Source organism: Taudactylus pleione, unplaced genomic scaffold (assembly GCF_031769625.1).
Source record: "Taudactylus pleione unplaced genomic scaffold, aTauple2 ptg000447l, whole genome shotgun sequence".
NCBI classification, from domain to species: domain Eukaryota; kingdom Metazoa; phylum Chordata; class Amphibia; order Anura; family Myobatrachidae; genus Taudactylus; species Taudactylus pleione.
The window spans coordinates 1,838,693-1,855,013 of record NW_028284849.1 but is presented as its reverse complement, the minus strand read 5'-3'; the positions used below and the strand labels follow the sequence as shown (position 1 = coordinate 1,855,013).

General features: G+C 44.5%; 1 protein-coding gene across 4 annotated transcripts in view; it reads right to left on the bottom strand.

The window, feature by feature from the left end:
• LOC148505592 (uncharacterized) overlaps nucleotides 1-16,321 on the bottom strand; it is a 465,509-nt gene that overhangs the window by 412,451 nt on the left and 36,737 nt on the right. The gene's annotated exons all lie outside the window — the stretch shown is intronic.

Below are 16,321 nucleotides of genomic sequence, written 5' to 3'. Positions count from 1 at the left end.
TTAGGTACCCCCCCAATAAAGGGGTACCCCTCTCCAGGGCACTCCAGGCCTAGACTGATAGCCCGGGGCTATCCCCGGCACCCTAGGGCGGTGGGTGCCGGGTTGATAGTGTAAAGTGTAAAATTTAGTTTTCAATATTGTCTTTATTTGTAGAACCACAAGTACCAGCAAGCCTCCCCTGCATGCTGGTATTTGGACAACCACAAATACCAGCATGCCGGGCATTACGGGCCCGCTGGCACTTTAGTTCCACAACTAAAGAAATACGTAAATAAACAAACATACACCGTGAAAGTATAATTTTAATAAAACATACATGCACACTCACACATACTCACCTAGTATCCGAAGTAATCCATAGGGGTGTACCTGAAAAAAAAATAAGCACCTCTCCTATGCGTAGATCACGTCCACTTGTCCGAGTAGGCAATCCAGGGGTTAAAATAAAAAAACGAAAAAAAACCCGAACCATAAGGACTGAGCAAAGGTATGTGTGTACACATACCTTTGCTCCGCGTAAATGACCGTCAGTGAAGGGGCCGCCAGCCAATCAGGGAGCATCTCCGTCGGAGCAGCTCCCTGATTAGCTGAATGCGGCCAGCCTGTGTGTTCCATAGACGTCTATGGTGAGAAATTCCCAAAGACGTCTATTGTGGGAACCGCTACATCGTAGCCGCAAGATTAATTGAGGTTAATCTTGTGGTTACATCACTGATACAATGGCGCGACGTAGTAGTGGTTCCCCCCCCAGTAGTGCCCCAAGTAGTAGTCCCCCCCAATGCAATGCCCCCAGCAGTGCAGACAAACACACAACGTAAAAAAAGAAAAAGGAAACAAACACTTATCTGAATCCCCGCTCTGGCTCCCGCTTCCGTCTGCTCCTCTGTCCTCCCGGGCCGGCCTGCTCTGCATTACTGGAGAGACGTCATGACGTCTCTCCCATCACCCACTGCGGGAGCCTGAAGATGGAGCTCATTAGTGAGCTCCAGCCGGGCTCCTGCAGTGGTGCGCCCACTGTCTGACTGACTCTCATTGGCTGGCTGCCAAAGCAAACACACTGTCGGCAGCGGCGGTGTGCTTGTTTCTCTGTGTAGTGCAGACTGCACTCACTGCGGTCTGCACTACAGTAATCATTGGTAGGCCACGGGGAACCGCTCTGCGGGCCACGGGCTGAAGACCCCTGCTGTACAGTATGAAATAGCTTGCATGGCTAAATATAGGGGGGGGGGGGGGAGGCTAGTTTAAACCACTAAAGCTTCCTTATGTCAAAATTATTTCTGTCACAATAGCATTCATCTTGGGACAAACACTCTTATGTACACTTAATGTCAAAAAGTTTGTGAGCACCCAAACATCACACCCATATGTGTTTGTTCGACATCTCATTCCAAAACCATGGGCATTACAGGCATTAAGTTGGTCGCTCCTTTACAGCCACAACAGACTGGCCTCTTATGTGAAGGCTTGCCATTAAATACTGTAACACAGCTAAGGGGATTTGCATCCATTCAGCCAATAGAGCATTAGTTAGCTCGGGCTCAGAGTCGACATTCCAACTTGGTCAATGTACTTGAGATCTGAGTTAGTCCACACTAAGCTTGGTAAACCATGTTGATTATACACCAAAAGATCTTCCACAAAGTGATGCCAAACTCAATAGCACATAATTCTCTGAAATGTCATTGTATGCTGTAGCATTAAGGTTTTCTTTCACTGGAACTAAGGGGTGCAGGCCAAACCAAGAATGAGAGCTCCAGGTCATTATCCCTCCTCCACCCAACTTTACAGATTGAGGCAGGAGTGTTCTACTGGCAATACACAAACCCAGATTCATTTATCAGACCGCCAGATGGAGAAGTGTCACTCCAGAGACCGTTTCCCTGAGTCCAAGTCCAGTGGGCTTTACAAAACATTTGGCATTGCACATGGTGATCTGAGGCGTTTTTTTAACTCGGCCATGGAAGCGCCCGACTAACAGTTCTTGTGCCGACAAAGGCAATAGGTATTGCAGACAATTTGTATCCATCTGTCCTCACTTCAACAATTGGCAGCCTCCTCCTATGAGTTTGTGGGACCAATTTGCTTTGTGGGAGGGCTTTAGCAGGGCAGCAATATGATGAACTGACTTGTTGTACTAGTCGCATCCTATGACAGTGGCACATTGAAGGTCTATGGGCTCTCTCCATTACACAGCTGATGTGTGACTATGGAGACTGCATGGCTATGCTGCATTGTATGTACCGGTCAGCAATGGGTGTGGCTGAAATGGCCAAAAACACATTAATTAGATGGGTGTCCACATAACTTTTGGCCATGTAGGGCATTATCACTGGAAGTGTACAAAACATGGAACTAAGGGCCTGATTCAGAGCCGGACGCTATTTGCGCTCGGTCGTTCAGAAAAAGGGGCCGGATATTTAAATAGAGCGCTCGCTCTTTGCGGTCTGTTGACGCCTCTATGTCTGAACGAGCGAACGAAACATGCGCTCGCAATTTTTTTAAAAACGCCCCCTGGCCGCTCGCATCCTACGTCATCTCCGCTATTTATTAGATTAATCGAGTACATCGAAAGGCGTATGAACTGCTCGCAGTGCTTGTGGTAGGATTTTCCTACCGCAATCATGCGAGCAGTTCAGGCTAAAAGACAACCAAATGATGTGGTCGATGACGCTGCTTTGTTAATTATGCACACCCTTAAAACGCCCGTTTTGACCGTTTGGCACGCCCCGTTTTCAAGCACCTTCCCCTGTTACCACCCACAAACGCCTCATTCTGTCACTCAAATTAGCAGGCACTCGCTATTTTGAGAGCACACAATTTCCGACCGCAATGAGTGGTTCGCGCATGCGTATTACAACGCATGCGCAGTTGTGCGAACATCGCTCGGAGCGAACGAGTGGCCGCTTACAAGCGGCTCTGAATCAGGCCCTAAGGACCGTATTCAATTGCCGGCGAAAAGTCCCGGACTTTTCGCCTGCCATTCCGCCTACATCATGTGTTTCTCAAACAGGCGAAAAGTGCTGTCAGCTTTGGGGAAATCAGCCTGACACCTCCCAAAAGATGCACTGACATGAAGGATCACTATGGATATCCCCGAATAGCCCTGCTGAAGGTATATGGGGTGCTTAAATGCTCTCAATTGCTGCTATTTCGTGTCTTTGCGCATGTGGTGAAGAATACCATTTAGCAGTTTTTTTGGCAAAAATAAGTAGTCTCAGCAAATTTGCGGTGTATGAAAATGGTGCAAGCATGGTTGAAAATCGCTAAAGTGAGGTTTTTAAAAAACGCACATTCAGCAAGCACCTGCAATCAAAAAAACAGCTTGGGCATACTTGGGGGACCCCCTGGAGTCTATTTTGCTAGTTTTTAACTTTGTCCTCCAGTTTTTGTTTTTTTCGCCCCCAAAACGAAAGTACTTTTTGAGGGTGATTTAAAGTCATTTTTTTACTTTTATTGACGCAGTTTACCTTTGGGGGATTGTCCTAAGGCTGCAGGTGTGTTCCCGCAACTTTGCAGCTCAAACCCCCAATTCTGCACTTTTTTCCACCTCCATTCAGAAGCTAATCTTTTCCGCTGGTTACAAGACGCAGGCTTTCACACCGGCGAAAAGTCTTTGCAATTGAATACAGCGGAAACTTTCCGACAGGCGAAATGACGTCATAGCCGGAAACTTTTCACCGGCAATTGAATACGGCCCTAGGTATGAAAATGGAGCATGTTGCTTTGGGTACTAATGAGCTAGGACATTACATGCAAAGTAATTGTCTTCAGTCTTCTCAAGGTTTGGTAGGTTTGGCAATGGATGATGTGACTAATCTTATCACTCCGGCCTCAGGGTGTCCGGGATTTGAATCCGGAACCCTTTCTGTGGCAAAACAATCCATGAAATACATGGAGGACTTCCCGGTGTCACATTTGGGTTAATTAGATAAACTCACATCTGCACAATTAAGAAAATGCTAAAAAAAATAAACAAATGATGTTGGGGTTATTTAAAAAGCTTCAGAAAACAAGTTATAGGCCAGTACATAATGTAGACAGACAATTTCATATGTCTACAGGCTAATGGCTGTACCACGGTACTCATGTGATGCATTTCCATCTGTGGCCAAACTTATATCTCTAATATTGTACATACAGTACACACAGGTTGTAGTATGAAATACTTTGTACACAGTTTTTAGTTTTCCTTTAAAAGGAAAATGCAACCTCTCTGTAGCCCATAAAATGCTGCCTCTATGAATGGGATGGTTACACTTTAGCAGAATATACATTTGCGCCTGGGTTATAAGCTACAGGCTCGCCAGTCTAGACATCTGACAAAAATAAACTGGAAGACATTGATGCTGGGGGTTAGAACTGTATTTATTCACAAGCTTGAAATATAACTTCACATTACACCCTGGCCCAGGCTTCACCTGCAGTCTCTTTCAATGAGAATTTAAAATTGTCATCAGCGCTGAATCTGTGAAATGTTGGTTCTTTGCTCAAAGCTCCTCTGATGCTCCAGTGAGTTTGTGATTTATTAACAATTCATTTGTAGCCCCCTACATCTGTCCCTCACCCGCCCTCCTATCAATCCACATACAGTATAATTTTCCATGTGGATTTTCAATCAATATGTATCGTAATGTTCCGTTCAGCTACGCATTACAGTCTGAACTTGCACAGAGGGATCATTATTTCACTGTGATGAATATTGAATTTACTGCCATTATATTTCCTTCAAATTCATGGCTGATATACACAGAAAACGTATGATGATTACTGGGCAATGAGCTAGAGCTTCACAGATCTTGGATTTATTTTTATTAATGTAAAGCTTAAAAAAAATGCAGTTATGGAAGGAACAGAGCGGATCATCAGTCTTTGGCTTACACTGGCCTCACACCAGTCCCCTGTGTAACTTTATCTGGGAAGATGAGTGTGGAACAGGAAGAACAGTTTTTATTGACTTCTATCAACTATTTAAGATCTGAAACAGGTCTCCTCAATGACTGGATTGCCAGCTCTATGGGCCAGGGCAGCGATGTGAAAAGATATGGTAACACTGTCAGTCCTATTACTGGTCTAGCTGAGAAAGGCTCAGAGAAGCAGGATTTCCTGTAGCCACAGGAGATGGCGTGCAATGAGGGAGAGCCCAAAAAGACCTGCTTTGGTCAGGAATGGAGCAATGTCTGCACTATTTTTACAGTAAATCTAATTTCTCTGTGTACGCAGTACTGAACAATGGAGTGATTTATAAGGGGGCTATTTACATAGAGGGGGTATGCCACCATAATAAGCTCCACTTGTGTAAATACCTTTAACGGGAGCATTCTTATTAGCCCAAACCCTTCCAAAGGAAGTCATGATCAGGGGGATCGTTACACTAGTCTTTCCAGAACTCTACCATTGCTCAAATAATACTTAACCCTTGTGGGTTCTACTAGATCCTTCCAATAGGGAAACTGTATTCCAGATTTAGATATTACTTTGTGCAAGCACATATCATATCATAAAAGCAAACATGTGGATGTTTGCAATCTAGTTGCTGTAGGACTATAAGTCTAAGCATTCCCTACCAGCAGCTGGATGGCAATGCCAGCCTATGTCCTATCAGCTTATGTAGCTTTACAACAGCTCATCTGTGACTGGTTGCTATATCATTATCACTAGATCATGGGAAGAATTGTAGACTGCTACATACATATATAAAGGTGTGTGTGTGTGTGTGTATAAACACACACGCATTACAAACATATTATAGAAAGGTTTCGTCTCACTCTACAGCTAAATAAATGGTCTGTATCACAAACATCTAAAATGGAACACTGCCCCCAGAGGCCAAGTTGTTATAAAAAGATAGAATACTACTATTGACAATTGAAGCAGGCATGTAAGAAAGGATGGAAGTACATTTGTTTTAGAAAGCAAATATTTCACAAAATATTTTTTCAGAACAAGTCCCATTCCCAACACATTTGGTACCATTAAAATTATATTGTATGTGTTTTGGAAAACAAGGATTTCATTTGAAGGAAGGCAAGTAAATGATTATATACTAAAACAAATCTAGGTTTCTAACAGATTTAGGCCCTGATTCAGACCCGCTTGCTGCCGCAGACAGCTCGCATGGTCTGTGGGCGTTTATTTCTTTGTCTCCAGAACGCTTGCAAAGCTATGGGAGACCTCCCACAGCTTGTGCGAGCGGGCTGGAGTCCGTTGCGATTATCGCGACCATCGGGCTTGCGACGAGACCCTGGGGTTGGGTCTCGGCTTGTGCAAGCCCGAGTGGACTCCCTCCTCTAATAGAGCAGGAAGTCCACTACTGACATCACTAGTGATGTCAGTAGGTCCTCCCACAAACGCGAGGCGTTCCTAAGGGAATGCCTGTGTTTGTGCAGCCACCTCCCCTACAAAAGGGGATGAGCTGTCACTCACCATCGACAGCCGGCCCGTTTTGTAGCAAGCCCCACAGCGACTGAAGTTCAGTCGCTTGTCGGGGCTCGCGCATGCGCACGTCGGACACGGTGCATGCGCAGGGCCCAAACATCGAGCGGCTCTGAATCAGGCCCTTAGTCCATTTGCTATAATAGAGGCTCAAAGTGCTCCCGTCAGTAGAGCAGGCACTGTCAGGATATATTCTTAGCCAATTAAGATTAATGCAATAGATAATTTAGGAAGTATGTTTGAATGTAGTTTGCCTGCACAATATCAGCAGCGATATCACTTTACCCAGAGATTTATCAGAGGCCGCTGTAATATAGCTTTCTGCAATAGGAGAAGATGTGTAACTATTTCAGCACCATGGGGGCGGTGTGCTACCAATGTACCCGAGAGTATATTGTTATAGTGCTACAAAGTTTCCATTTCATTTAGCAAACACAGATCTTGAATAATAATTGCTCAATATGTAAGCTCTGGGAAAATGGGTAATATAGATGAAAATAAAAGCACACATTAGATAAGTTATAGAGACGCACTTTAAAGCTTTTCCACATGCTTTATCATTTTCATTTGTCCAATATAAACTATCGCACTGATAGAGCATGTTCTACAAAAAATAGATTGTTGCAGATTGGTGTGGATGGGCCCTAAACTCATTGAATAAGGATACAACTGGCAGAGACCTGAGATATCCTTATCACATTATATAGCCAGTCACACCAATCTATAATCAATAACCAAACACTCAAAGCTCCACTTTACACATCACAGAAAAAACTAACAACTAATAGCTTAGTCCTTAATGGAGTTGCAGTGTCTTCTGTGCATAGGCTGATGTTCCTGTACATACACGAGAGATACTAGAACAAAACTACCTGTGTCGATGGGTTAGCAATGGCTTTGTCTTGCTACACCTTATATATTCACAATGAGATCCAATATCTTCCGTTATTAATAAAAGTAGCCATACTGTACAAAAATAAGCTTAAAAACAATTCCATTATCACAACAAAACTGCTAAATAAAATTTAATCGCGGTCCGTTAAAAATCATAGACTGCGAAATTTCCCTATTAATGCCGGACAGTTCAGAACAAAGTATCAAATATGTATTGCATCAGTTTCTTTTAATCCATATTAGAATGAGTTTGACAATATAAGGATAGTTCAGCACTTTACAACAGCAGAATATGGTATGTGTCCAATCCAAATAAGCGAATGCACCTCTTTACTGTTCTTACATAGCGGTATGTAGTTACTGCTACAGCTTCCTTTGCAAACCAAAACGTGCTCATCCACTCATCTCCTTAATGTATTGTATAGACCGGTTATAGATGTATCTAAGGTTACAAAAATGTGCCAAACGCATTTCATTGTAAAATCAACATCTTTATGGCGATCTTCAGTCACCGTGTGGGGAGCAGTGATCACCATATCCTGGCATAAAAATTGCCGGCCTCCAATACTTAATCACCAAGTGCATTCCAAGATGCATATCCACTACACGGCCCTTGGAACTGCCCGCAGAAAATCAATCTGCCCCTGGGTTTGTGATAAAACTGTAACTGGATAGATTGTAACTGTCCTCAAGGACCGCTAACAGTTTGCGATTGTGGATTTTTTAAAATGTGTCAGCAATACATACACCTGTTGACCAGCTAGGAGGCATTCGGTATGATTTACTACATGGCCGGCGGTTCAAATCCTGGCAGCCCGACAGAGGAGGAAATCCCGATCGTCCTAAAGGGAAGTATAAACTAACTAATTTTACCCCCTAACCCTAGCCCTCCTTAGGGGTGCCTATCCCTAACCTCCCTCTCCTGTGCCTAACCCTAATCTCCTCACTAAGTGCCTAACCCTAACCCCCCTACCGCTAGCATGACCCTAACCTTAAGTCCCCCCCCCCCGGGAGCCCTAAACCTAACCCTCCCCCTCGCGGCTGTCCAGGCCCGGCATCCCTTCGATCCTGGCGTCAGTCGGTAAAATGTCATTTAACCCTCGCCGGGATTAAGCAGTCGGGAAGCCGGCGGTCGGCATTGCGTCTGCCGGCTTCCTGAACGTATAACGCTAGGAGATATGGAAAACATGAACTGTAAGTGGTATATTTACTAAAGTGCGGGTTTATAGAAGTGGAGATGTTGCCCATAGCCACCAATCAGATTCTAGCTATTATCTTCCAGAAGGTGCTAGACAAATGTTAAGTAGAATCTGATTTATCTGGTTGCTATGGGCAACATCTCCACTTCTATAAACCCTGACTTTTGTAAATATACCCCTATGGATCCTTGAGGACTGAATTTTGTCACCCCTGGTTTACAGCACATTGTTCCATTACCCATACAACGGTTTTCATGAATGTTCCAAAGTAAATTTCTGCATCTAGATAAAACAAAGTTCATGCAACCAAATAGTTTACAGACTACTTTAGCAAGACTCTTAGTAGGGGTGGGCAATACACGCCCTCCCCCCAGATTTTGTAGACCTACACATCCCAGCATGCCCTGCAACAGTTTTGCTATTTGGCCATGCTGCAAGGCCTGCTGGAATTTGTAGTTCAACAACAGCTGGAGGGATGCTTATTGCCCACCCCTGCGAGTCTAGCAAATAGATATCACTATATCCTGTATAGCAGAACGTCCCAATGAACCAGCGATTTGCAGCAAAAACTGCATTTATTTTACTTACTGTACATTTACAGTTCTAATGTGAAACAAAGTGAAAGCTCTTCATTTCTGCTGGTTACTTTTCACTTTAAACTAATGCTGTCCATAAACACATGCCCAAAGGACAAATACAATGGAAACGACCATTTGTCTTGCATAGTCTACTAAGATTTACTAAGAGACTGGAGGCCACTGTAATGTCACAGAGGGACACATTCTAAACATAGTCTGTCAACTGAACAGCTTTGATTTACACAGAGGCTCCTGATGAAGGGTTATTCCGTGGCCTAGGCAGACCGTCCATAATTTACAGAATACATTTTAGTTATTTCCATCCTTAGAAAAGCACAAAATTGCACCACAAAATCAAATTAAATGAAACTTAAAACTTTTATCCACCATCCTTTTGGGAGGTTCAGGTCAAACTAGGAGCTGCGGGGACGTGCTGCTACAAATAGCGTCATCGCGGCCCCTCTCTACGTGATGTAATAACGCAAGTCACGCCATTGCATTGCCGGGGGAAAGCCCCCTGACCGCCCACTTCACTGGAGAAGGGGGCGAGATGCGCGAGAGTTAACTTAATTCCCAGGAGCACTCCTCCCCACATTGGGGAGAGTACGCAACCTAGTTATTAAAGCATGTTAGCATTTTATGCTGCTGCAAAAAAATCTTATTTCCAGGCCCATGAACAGGCATCTGTAAGACAGAAAAGGCTAGAACCACACTGGCTTAGATAACCACAAGTAAATAGGCAAGAAATAAGAGTAAGAAATGATTTATACTATAGATCTCCAGGAAGGAAGGAGTGAATCCCACAGTTCCCTACATGACATCTATCTCCAATGGGTTTGGGTACGGGATGTCGGCGCTCGATCAAATCCAGACGCCGGCATCCTGACACAGTTTGGATACAGACACCTGTAAGTAGTATCCTAACCCTCCCCCTCTCCCTACCCCTCCCTCCCCGATGCCTAGACACAGGGCTGACAACAGTAACCTTGGACCCCGGTACACTGTTCTCTGGGTCCCCCCCCCCCACGTACATGGACAGCTTTAGAACGTTTCCATACAAGTCCTATTGCCACACCGTATGTAACATCCTGAATGCTCAAACTGAAATCCCAGCCTTCCACTCTCATGCAGGTTTCTGTAATATCTCCAAGCAGCTCAGGTGATCACAACAAATCACTTTAAAACCTACAGTTAATATAGATTCCAATATTGTCATTTTTCTAGATAACTCTTAATGGGTATTTTAATGAGCCCTATGCACTCTCTCCATCTTGTAGCCAGCAGGCAAGCACTTGCAGATTCCTCAAATAGCTAAACTTTGACATCGGCTAAAGGAATTTCTATTCCATGAAGGGGTTGAGCTCCTGCCAAGGTGGGGTGTGAGGCACTGAGCTGCAAGACCTGGTAGAGGTGAGGGGGGGCGCTGTCACTCACAGAAACCTGTCAATAAGCTTTAAAATATCATCAGAGTCAGGCATTCAGCAGTGATCCTTTATCTACCTGGGAGAACTATCACTAATGTAGGAGTAATACAGTGAAATTTATGTGCTTGGTGTCTAAAAATAGTGTTGGACAACACAAAGATATCAAATACGTTGCAGAAATAGTCACATTAATATTATCGGCAATGTAAAATAAAACGTAACGATAATCAGTAATTGGCCAGTTAACCGCGGCAGAAGTGTGCGAAACTAAACGTCCTAAGCGCACGGGTAATGGTCACCGTCAGTGAATGCGGATCCCATATTCCAGCTCTGAAGGGGATAAGATGTAGTTGATAATTCTGTCTGCTGGTTCAATCATCACTATGTTAAAAAACGTGAGCCACAATCGGCTCCTGAGAGGGGTCAGTTCACAGAAGGAAGTCATTTCTTGCAGGCAAGCCATAGACTTGGCAAGTTCCCCAAACTAAACCTGTAGCTGCACATAACTCATGGGTCTATGAGACTGCGGAGTAATGCATATGACCAGGAGTGTGTCAGGCAGACTATAGAATTCTATCAATCTTGGAAATGATATGTTCTTTTCAAAGTGCTCCATAAAAATTACTAAATGAAGCATAGAGATTTAATTAAAAACAATCAGAAGGTCACATAGAGGTCTCTGGGCCTCATTCAGACCCGCTCGCGAGCGCAGGACGCTCGCAAGCGGGTCGATGGTACCCAAATGCGCACGACGGAGGGAGCTCTGTTGTGCGCATGCGCGAGACCCGGATAGCGACAGCCAAGCTGTCGCTCCGGATCTCGCACCAAAGGGGGCGTGCTGTCAATGGTGAGTGACAGCACGCCCCCTTTTGTGTGCGTGACGGGGGTGTGGCTGCCAGATGGAGGCATTCCCATGGGAACGCCTACCGTCTGGGGCCGGCCCCACTGACATCACTAGTGATGTCAGTGGGAGTGATTTTGGCTCTGATAGAGCCAAAATCACTCCAGGGCTTGCGGCAGCGAGACCCTACCGCAGGGTCTCGTCGCAAGCCCGATGGTCGCGATGGTCTTGACCATCGCGACCATCATCATGGATGCTCGCATAAGCTGTGGGTGGTAACCCACAGCTATGCGAGCGTCCAAAAGGCTGCTCCAAATTTAAATAGGACGGCCCTGATTCAGAGCGAGCGCTCTGGTCAGAGAGTCCGGCTCTGAATCAGGGCCTCTCTTAGAACTAGAAAAGTGTAGGAGTGTCTATTACATTCTGTCCACATCCGAGGACAATGGTACATCCATTAATTATTACCTGATATATAGGATTACATTACTAAAGTGACAGTTTTTAGAGGTGGAGCTGTTGCCCATAGCACCCAATCAGATTCTACTTAACATTTAACTAGCACCTTCTAGAAGATAATAGCTGATTGGTTGCTATGGGCAACATCTCCACTTCTAAATACTCTCACTTTAGTAAATTTACCCCATAGACTCAAATTTGCTTTGTTAAAACCTAATCTATGAAATTACATAACACTGGTTTATTTTCTGCATTTTATGTGGCTTAAGTGTAATTTTTTGTAATCTAAAAGCTGCCTCACATCACTGTAGTATTGGGTCCATCTGACTATATGTGCGGAGTTTGCATCTTCTCTCCATGTGTTTGAATGGGTTTCATCAAAGTGCTCCAGTTTCCTTCCATAACTAAAAAAACATAGGTTAATTGGCTGCTGACCAAACAAAAAGTTCTATAGTGTGTTTGTCTCTGTCATTAGTGAATATAGGGTGCGATTAAATTGTACTGTATATAGCTTCCATAGCTCCTATCCAATTGTTTGCGCGACCAGCCCATAAGATGCACTTCTCGCGAATCTCTGCATACACCCTCCCGAGGTGTAGCAGAAATCTGCATACAGTAGGGCTTTGGGGTTGGTCACGATGCTGGGCGCTCCGTAACGGCAGCCCGCCAGGCACTTAGCATAGAAGAAGCAGCTTAGAACTGCTACTCCCTTGCATTCTAGCGGGAGAGAGGGGTGGTCCTGAAAGCAACTGAATAGCTCCTGTGCAGTTTAGATGGGAGCTAGAAACAATTTAATCTCCCCCTCTAGAGTGTAAGCTCTACTAGGACAAGGACTGATGTGAATGACTGATGAATAAATATTCTCTGTAAGGATATGTAGGGGCTGTACAAGTAACTGTTAATAAATAATAAGTCAGAGACAGTCTGATTCAGAGATGCATTCTGATATATGTAGTGCTCTTCACTATGGCATTTCCTACATTGCATTATCTGCCATTACTCACACATCCTCCAAACGATTTCTTTAATACATGTTAGGTATTTCAAATGACTGACATTCTACATACACATAAGCCAAAATAAATAAATAGAGTAAAAAATAAATAAATCATTATTACTGATGTCAAATGAGAATTTATTTTCATGTACAGTGGAGAATTGTTGAAGCTTAAGTTGCCACCTAGTGGCTGATAAACATTATTACACATCAGAAAAAGCACAGGGAGCTAGTGCAGAGATAAGCTGATAGTGCACTTGCTTACTGCAAGGTAGCTGCATCCCAGTCTTGTAGAAATGCCAGCCTAGATCAGCTTGCATTATGCATATGCAAAGTCTGAGGATAACAGGAAATTACAGTTACACTTTATAAATTTCAGGCCACATAGGAAGCTAAGGGGGCGATTCTATTGTTAGATGGGAATTTAGCTCCCAGACTAAGGACCTCATTGAGAGTCTCTCGCTAGATGCGATCGCTCGCCCCCAGCGTATGCAAATTTGTCAAAGTGACGCCACGGGAAGCGATCGCTCGCCAAGGAATAAGCACGCCCACCACGTCTTAGCGAGCGGCCAGCGTACGCCCAATCGCACAGGCAGAGCCGCCCACCAGCACACGTCATCTCCAGGAAGTGTATTAAAACATTGGTACATCGAGGACAATCGGAAGCGATCGCAGCGCTTGTGGTTGCCTTACCCTACCCCACTGCGAGGACTTCAGTGTAAAAAACAGGCATGTGACGTGTACTATGACGCTGCGAGTTAATTATGCACGCCTCTAAAACGGCGTTGAAACACTCAGGCACGCCTGCGTTGGCACCTCCACTCCCCCGTTATTAGTGTCCTGCCCCTGTTACCACCCACAAACGGCCTCTCCTGTCACTCATTTCACTGGGCTGTCTTTGCTGGGCGAGCGAGCGGCCTACGATCGCAGAGAGCAGTTCGCGCACGCGTAGAACGAAGCGTGCACATGCGTGTGCGCAAACCATCGGGCCGCTTGCAAGCGCACACTGCTAGTGAGAGACTCTGAATGAGGTCCTAAGTGTCTAGCAGCTATTCAATTAATTCCCACGATGCCCAGTTTTTTGCACCAGAATGCACGGGATTGTCTTAAGAAGCTTCTCCTGTGCTGAGTGGTGGGCGCAGTGCAGTTAAGATGCGCGTGACACTTACGACCAGCCCCAAAGTCCTACTTACATGGATGGTGCAGATGCGTCAGTCTGGTGACTGTTCTACTTACCGGCCAGGCACTTTGCCTTCGTAAGACTCGATAACCATGACTGTCAGGACAAGGAAACTTTTTTTTTTATCAAACCATACAACCTTACAGCTGTTTCTTTTGCCAATTTACAATTTAATAAACGTTAAATCAGGATTCCCGCAATAGACAGACTGGATCTTTTATTCTAGCATAAGATACAGCCTCAAGTCGCAAAATACCTCCTTTATGCGACTGAAAGTCAACAACTGTGATAATGTGGCATGGATCGGCTGTCTATTTTGTCTTGGCAGGACGCCCTTGTAGATTTGAACAGACGTTATAGTTAAGGCAGTATTTGGTATAAGTGGTGGATTGTTGTCAAGCTAATATCATGCGCGAGGATTGCCTGTGGATTCAGCTATGTAAACTCAGCAGGGACTGAATGAGAGCCTACAGCTGTATGGATAGCATCGCGCTCGGAGTGAGAAATCCACAGGAAGGCTGTACTATCAATGGTGCTAAAACTAATGAAAAATACGAGACACTATACAGAAAAAGCTAAATCCCCTAAGCCATCCCCAGGACAGACATTCAAGTGCTGTTGTGGGAAATACTATTAAGTGCAATGTTATTTTTTTCATTTATTAATTTGTGAGAAATAGTAGGTGGTTCCTAAACAATTCCCCAACACTTACTTTGCTGTGTCAGCTGACTAAACCGTACTAGATGCCCCATAGATCTTTACGCTTGCTGGACGCGCCTGAGACAGGTTAGACAATTTGCATAATTAGTTTAAAAGATTTATTAACAAGTAAGGTAGCGGGAGACAATTTGTGAGTATTAAGTTGCACACACACACACACACATATATATATAGAGAAGATGCAAGTGTGAATATTTGTTCTATTAAGGTGAAGAAAAATAAACTCTGCCAGGGCAGTTGCTGGTGTCAGATATATGTCTGTAATATCATTAAAATGGAAATAACCTGACACCAGAAAGTGCCTCATCAGAACTCATAAGCTGTGTACACACCTAACAGATATACCTGCAGATCGAGCGATGGTTGTTCATACACACTGAACAACCATAATCTGTCACCTGGCCGCGGGTCCCGCCCCCTCCACGCAGCCTCTGCAGCAAGTGTAGAGGCAGTCGGCTGATCGCCCATACACACAGCACAATGCCCCAATATGTCTGCAGATATATTGGGCATCGGCTGTACAGCTCAGCCCACGCAATGTGTCTGCCAACGCACACAAGATATATTGACCGATCAATTGATCGGTCAATGTATCTTCCAGCCTGTACTGTATTTATCATTTAATATTTGCGGTGTATTCCCCGAAAACACCATTTATTATTTATTATGTATCTCCCAGATGTATTATATCGGAATCGCAGCCAATATCTACTGCTATCCCTCCATAGGTTTCAATGGGGGATGCGATGCTTTCAGATTTACCAAGTTCCGGAATGTGAAGCATTCCTGAACTTGGTCCCTGCAGCTTACACCATCTGAAGATGGCGAGAGTCGCAGCAGCCTGTGGGCTACATAGCGCAATACTAGCCGGGAGAGGGTTCCGTAGGAATGGCGGCAGCGCATGCGTGGTCTGTATGCTCTCGAGTCCCGGCACAGGAGTGAAGTGACTGCTGTTTACTCCTGGTACCTCTCAGAGACAGGCTCGGAGCCCCTGTCACTACGAGTACCCTTTAATATATGCAGGCGCTACGATCGTATGCTGCAATTAGATCATGGGCACGGATATCGCATTGCAAATGTGACCATTAGTAAATAGGCCCTTAAGGGGTTATTCAGACATATGTGATGCAGAAGCGATGCACATGGTAACGCCACTTACAGCAACATAACATTTTACCTCCCCCCCCCCTTATAGACGTATGCAAGAAAATGTGGTGTTGGGCCTCCATATGTACATGTGATGTGTGCATCACCTGAACTTCATGTAACGATGTGTGACGTAACATCACGTAGCACTCAATCACACCCTAAAAGCAATTAAATGCTGTAAGAGTTTATTATGACACTGCAAACATTATTATTCTGAGGTTTCAACTAATGTTGTACTCCAAGATAGTAATTTCCTAATGTTGCTGGTACATAACCCATAGGACAGCCCATAAACTAATAAGTGTGCAAATACATATGTCATTCATTTGCCTACTGATTTCTATTTGTCTCTCATTGTAGGCTTACCCTGCACATACTGGAAGGAATGATTGCTGAATTGGAGTCTGAACAGCAAGAATGAGAAAGACATCAATGGAGCTGTTTATATAAT